The sequence below is a fragment of the Ambystoma mexicanum genome, chromosome 3p (genome assembly GCF_040938575.1).
Source record: "Ambystoma mexicanum isolate Mex_15411 chromosome 3p, UKY_AmexF1_1, whole genome shotgun sequence".
Classification (NCBI taxonomy): domain Eukaryota; kingdom Metazoa; phylum Chordata; class Amphibia; order Caudata; family Ambystomatidae; genus Ambystoma; species Ambystoma mexicanum.
The window spans coordinates 708,622,018-708,628,455 of record NC_090925.1 but is presented as its reverse complement, the minus strand read 5'-3'; the positions used below and the strand labels follow the sequence as shown (position 1 = coordinate 708,628,455).

General features: G+C 54.9%; 1 pseudogene; it reads left to right on the top strand.

Annotated features, from left to right (window-relative positions):
* Positions 1-3,990: 3,990 nt before the first annotated feature.
* LOC138581506 (5.8S ribosomal RNA) lies at positions 3,991-4,132 on the top strand (annotated as a pseudogene).
* The last annotated feature ends 2,306 nt before the right edge of the window (positions 4,133-6,438 follow it).

Below are 6,438 nucleotides of genomic sequence, written 5' to 3'. Positions count from 1 at the left end.
ACCAAGCCTGATTTGCATACGGTTTTTCCCTTCTGTAATGGCTTGGTAGGCTGATAAACAATAGTCTGGAGGGTTGCCCACAGCTTTGCCCGTGGTTATGATTAATTCAAAACCTTCCAGCCATCACCTTTCTGTTTTGCCAAAGTCACCCCGAGTGGGACGGGTATGCCCAGACGTGGGTCCCGAGTCTGCCGGGCCTAGAGATCCAAGCTACTCCTCACTGATGACGCCCAACAAGGCTGAAACATGTCTGGGGATGCTTGTGGTCTCGTGCAGAAGGGATGTAACCTAGCAGTTTGGGCTGGACTGCCCCTTTTGGGGTAGGACCAAGCCTGATTTGCATATAGTTTTTCCCCTTCTGTAATGGCTTGGCAGGCTGAAAAACGATGGTCTGGAGGGTTGCTCAGAGCTTTGCCCGTGGCTATGATTGATTCAAAACCTTCCAGCCATCACCTTTCTGTTCCGGACTGTCATTGCCCACCTCTCCCCTAAAATAGCACCAGAATGTAGTGTACATTGTACAGCAGTGTGCTTGTGATTTTTTTCCAAAATGTAGGTTTCAAGCAGTGCTTGCTACCAAATGTATATTCAACCTGTCTTCTTATTGACAAGGGGGGCTGTCCAATACAGCAAAATTGACCATTTTGTTTAACAAGTTTACACATTCTTGTAGTTATCAGCTGGTATCTCTCGCCTTCCCCCATCCCTGAACTCCAATCTTAGGGACCCTTTTAAAAATCCTAGATCCACCACTGATCAACATTGATGTGCATGTTTGCTGCTCTTCTTCTAATGGCACAGACGTGATTACAACAATGGAAAGGAACGAAGGCCTGAGGAATTTCCATGTCTGCATCAAGACAACACAGCTCTGGACCGAGAGTACATCCCATTTGTTCCACATTAGTCCCGAACTCAGACATCGACCACTGACTGTCACTCCACGAGTCCCTCCAGCCACACACATCCAACATTCCTCATTCCTTTCGGGAGATGTCAGTTCAGAGACTGCAACGCAAAGAGAAAAACGTAACTACAGTGGCCTCTCCCCAGCGGAATTTGGCATGCAGGCATGCACATGCATCTCTGGCAATTCCCAGAGACACTATTATGCCTTCATCCTGTACCCAGAAAATACCACCACCCCTTTGCCCCGCTCACCTTCCAGGCTCTCAGTAGTGGAGAACTGCTTTCCTCATGGACGGGTACATCCTCCTGTTCTTTGTAAACCGGAAGGGGTCATGCAGTCATCGCCCCCACTCCCTTAAAAAACAATCACCTTACAAGAACTAGACCCTCGTCCCCTGACATCACTTCCAATTCCAGAGAACCTCAACCCCACTTCACCTGACCCCTCACCGACTCAGTTCCTTCTTCAACCCCTATAATCTCTGGATTTACAGTGCCGTTTTAACAGAGGTAAAGCAGATTTTTAACCCCACACACTTTGCCCGGTCTATTTTTCATCTCCCGCCATTGCCCCCTTCTCGCCAAACTCCATCTCTTATTTCAATTTTGTCACCCATGTAACCCTGGCAGGGAAGAATCTATTTCCCAGCAGGTAACGGAGAAACGGACTAAAGCAACGCCCGGCTCCATTTCTCCATGTGACTTTGAGACCGCTACAGTTCCCTAACATGCACGCAGTGCACTACGTCAACTTGTGAAATCGGGAGCGGGAATATGGTAGCGTCTAGTTCACATCTGAGAAACGTACTATAGCAATGGCCCGCCTACTCTTCTACACGAGACTTTCGACATCATCGTATTTAATTTTCGGGAGCAATTTTAGTGAGCTGCGCAGGGAGGCTCTGGCTGCCTGTGCAAGTGCAACCGGAATCTCAGTGCCTTTGACTTGCACTTGCAGCGGCTAAATTGGGCATTTTAACACCAGATGGGACCGAGCTAGAACTCAGGGGAGGGTCTGGCTGCTTGGCTGCAAGAGCAGCAGCAATCGCAGAAGACTTCAACTGCCGGTGTAAGTGCAACCGGAATTAGTATTTTCTTCGGGATACTGTGACCGTTCCTGCAAGACACCAGATTGAGACGGGGGAGCTGAAAATTACCTTTACTTTAAAAATCATGTTCAGCTTTTCAACATGAAAGGTATGTAGGGCTAAGAAAAGGGACAGTGGATGGTGGTGTTTAACTGATTAAAGGGGGTTAATAGAGTAATTTCATGTCTGATGAGGGTGGTTTTAGAGGGGGTCGCTGGGGCTTTATGCGTATGGTTCGGGAGACGCACATGGACTTCTTGGTGTGGGTCTGGAAGGTGCATCTTGCTATGTGAGGATGGGGAATTATGGTATTGGTTTAGAGGGAGGGATGGGGCCTCTTGGTGGCGTCTGAATGGTTGGATAGGGGCACACCGGTGTGGGTCTGGCGGGATGAAGCACATTGGTGTGGGTCTGCCGGGATGGGGCACATTGATGTTGGTCTGGAGGGAGGGAGTGGGGACATTGGCCTGTGTCTGGGGGGAGGGATGGTTCATCTAGGTGTGGGGCTGGAGGGCAGGATGGGGGCATCTTTCTGTGTGGATGGAGGGATGGTGGGGCCTGCAATGGATGGGGGCCCATTGGTGTCGGTCTGGAAAAGGTACGTGGCATCCGTTTTGTCTGGAGGGTGAGATGGGGCATCCTGGTGTGGGTGGAATGGGGACATCTGTGCAGCTGGAGGGTGGGATGGGGCAACTTCGTGTGGCTCTGGTGGGAGTGGATGGAGGCACGTTGTGGGTTTGATGGGAGGGATGGGGGCCATTGGTCTGTCTGGGGGAGGGATGGGGGCACATTGTGGGTTTGGGGGAGGGATGGTTCATCTAGGGGTTGGTCTGGGGTGGGATGGTGGCCTCTTGCTTTATGGATGGCGGGATGGTGACATCTTGGTGGGGTCTGCAATGGATGGGGCACATTGGTGTGGGTCTGGAACAGGTATGTGGCATCTGTTTGTATGGAGGCTGGGATGGGGCATCCTGGTGTGGGTGGGATGGGGGCATCTTGGTGTGGCTCTGGAGGTAGTGGAAGGAGGCGCGTTGTATTGAAAGGACGTGATGTGGCACATTGGTGTGGGTTTGATGGGAGGGACGAGCACATTGGTCTGGATCTGGGGAGGGATGAGGCACATTGGTGTGTATCTGCAGGGAGGGATGAGGCATCCTGGTTTGGGTTGGATGGGGGCACATTGGTGTGGGTTTGATGGGAGAGACGGGCACATTGGTCTGGGGGAGGGATGAGGGTACATTGGGGTGGGTATGGGGAGGGATGAGGGCACATTGGTATGGGGAGGGATGGGGGCATATTGGTGTGGGTCTGGAGGGAGGGATGTGGCATCTTGGTGGGGTGCACAATGGATGGGGGCACATTGGTGCTGGTCTGGAAGAGGTCTGTTGGTCTGGACGGTGGGATGAGGCATCTTAGTTTGGGTCTGGAGGGAGAGGACAGGGCACATTGGTGTGGGTTTGATGGGAGCGATGGGGACATTGGTTTGTGTCTGGGGGGGTGGTTCATCTAGGTGTGGGTGTGGAGGGTAGAATGGGGGAATCTAGCTGTGTTGATGTTTCTAGTGGCCACATCTGTAAACGAGCGATGGCCAGGCCTGTCGGCACAGTAGGCGACCTTCCCTCTTGCCCGGGCACCCGGAGCTCGGCCCTGTGCGGCTGACTGGGGTTTGAAGAAACCATCGGTCCCCCCTGACCCCCTACCTGTGCTGTCCCTGGCCCGCCTCCCCCAAACTCCCCTCCCCCAAAAGGGGAGCGGAAGGTCAGGGAAGGATAAGTGGATCGGGCTGGTAGCAAAGCGGCCTGCCTTCATCCCTGTGGGAAGCGCTATGCTGCTGCAGGTGGCGGGCAGGCTTCCCGGGCTAAGCGCCTGGATTTTTTTGACATTGGTCTCGGCCGACCCCCAAATGGGGAAGCTAGACTGGGCGCTGGGCTGTCTCGCCTCAGGCGCCACGGCAGAGTCGGCCCAATGCCTGGAACAAAAAAAGGTTGCCTGTAACTCTTGGTGGTGGATCACTCAGCTCGCGCGTCGATGAGTTGCGAGAATTAGTGTGAATTGCAAGACACATTGATCATCGACACTAAGAACGCACCTTGCAGCCCCGGGTTCCTCCCGGGGCTACGCCTGTCTGAGTGTCGCTTGAACATCAATCGCCCCAGGGTTCCCTGCCGGGGGCACGGCTGGGACTGTTGCTGGGACCCTGTTCCCTTCATCCCCCTAAGGTCAGACCCCCATCAGCACCGTTGCAGGATCCCTGGACCTGACGCCCAGGTTCATTGCTGGTGCATGCCAGCCTCCCCCGTTTCCCCACCTCGTGTGGGTTTCGGGAGGGCAGCACGCCCTGGTGGCGGCAGCAGTGGGCCTTAAAAAAAGGCTGGCGCACCTTCACCCTACCCCGGGACACCTGGCCGTGCCGCGTGTGGCTGTCTGTGGTGTCCCACGGCTGCCGGCACGGGATGGCCCTGCAGCGGGGCCTCACAACCATGTGGGCTTCAGCCGCATACCGGAACAGTGCACACTCGGCTGCGCTGGAGGTATGGGGCTGGGGCACCAACACTCCCCCCCCGCCACCCCCTTACAGGCCCGAGGCCTTACAGCCCACACAAACAAAGCATTTACCCAACTGGAAGGAGGTGGGACTTTTATCCGTCCAAGCAGGATTCCCTCAGTAATGGCGAGTGAAGAGGGAAGAGCCTAGCACTGAATCGCGTTCAGCGGCAGCTGTGGGAAATGTGGCGTACTGAAGACTGACTCCCCAGTATCGCTCAGGGAAAGTTGAAAAGAATTTTGAAGAGAGAGTTCAAGAGGGCGTGAAACCATCGAGAGGTAAACAGTTGGGGTCCATGCAGTCTTCCCGCAGGATTGAAGATGGCTGGCAGGTCGGTCGCTTGGAACAGCGGATGCCCTCGTGGGACTCCTGGCTGGGTACACCTGGCCCCAGCAAGGTGCATTTCCGGTGTTACAACTCCCTGACAGCAGTTTTGCTGTGGCCGAGGGAGATTGACCGCTGCCGCACTCTTCTCCGGCAACCGCCTCAGCACCTCTTGGGGGTTGCCGGGGCAGAGACAGAGCTCCCGATGCTAGTGTCGACTGTGGTGGACTGCCATCAGTGCGCTCGACCATGTTGCACCGCTGGGCGGGGAGGCCCATGAAGGACGCCAGGGGTCTGAGGTGATGTTGTTTACCCACGCGACCCGTCTTGAAACACGGACCAAGGAGTTTAACACGTGCGTGAGGCGGAGGGCCGAACAAAACCCTGTGGCGCTAAGAAGGTGAGCGTTGGCGCACGCTGGCTGGGATCCCGGCGCAGTGGGTGTACCACCGGCCCGTCTCGCCTGCTCTGTCAGAGAGGTGGAGCATGAGCGTGTGTGATAGGACCCGAAAGATGGTGAACTAGGCCTAGGCAGGGCAAAGCCAGAGGAAAAACTGGTGGTGGTCCGTAGCAGTCCTGACGTGCAAATCGGTCATCCGACCTGGGTATAGGGGCGAAAGACTAATCGAACCATCTGGTAGCTGGTTCCCTCTGAAGTTTCCCTCAGGATAGCTGGCACACAGAAACCCCAGTTTTATCGGGTAAAGTGAATAATTAGAGGTCTTGGGACTTAAATGATCTCATCCTGTTCTCAAACTTTAAATGGGTAAGAAGTCCGGCTTGCTGGCATCGAATGCAATCGCGTAGTGGGCCACTTGTGGTAAGCAGAACTGACGCAGTGGGATGAACCGAACGCTGGGTTAAGGTGCCCAATGCCCACGCTAATCACACCCCAGAAAAGGTGTTGGTTGATATAGACAGCAGGACGATGGCCTTGGAAGTCGGAATCTGCTAAGCAGTGTGTAACAACTCACCTGCTGAATCAACTGCCCTGAACATGGATGGCGCCGGAGCCTCTGTCCCATACCGGGCCCGCTATGGGGGCTAAGCTGCGACAAGTAGGAGGGCAGCACACAGAAGCCTGGGGTGAGGGCCCGGGTGGAGCCGCCACATGAGCTGATCTTGGTGGTTGTAGCAAATATTCAAACAAAAGGGTTCCACGTGAACAGCAGCTGAACATGGGTCAGTCAGTCCTAAGAAATGGTTGAGCGCCATTCTGAAGGGACAAGTGATGGCCTCTGTTGCCCTCAGCCGATCAAAAGGGAGTCTGATTCAGATCCCCAGACCTGGAGTGGCGGAGACGGGTGCCCTTGCAGCGTCCAGTGCGGTAGCACAAATGATCCCAGAGCAGCTGGTGGGATCCCCGGAGAGAGTTCTGTTTTCTTTGTGAAGGGCAGGGCACCCTGGAGTGGGTTCACCCTGAGAGAGGCACCCAAGACTGGGAAAGCGCTGCATCGCCCGGTGAGCTCTCGCTGGTCCTCAAAAATCCGGGGGCGATGGTGTAAATCTTGCACCGGGCCGTATATATCTGCAGCAGTTCGGGGTAAACAGCCTCTGGCATGTTGGAACAAT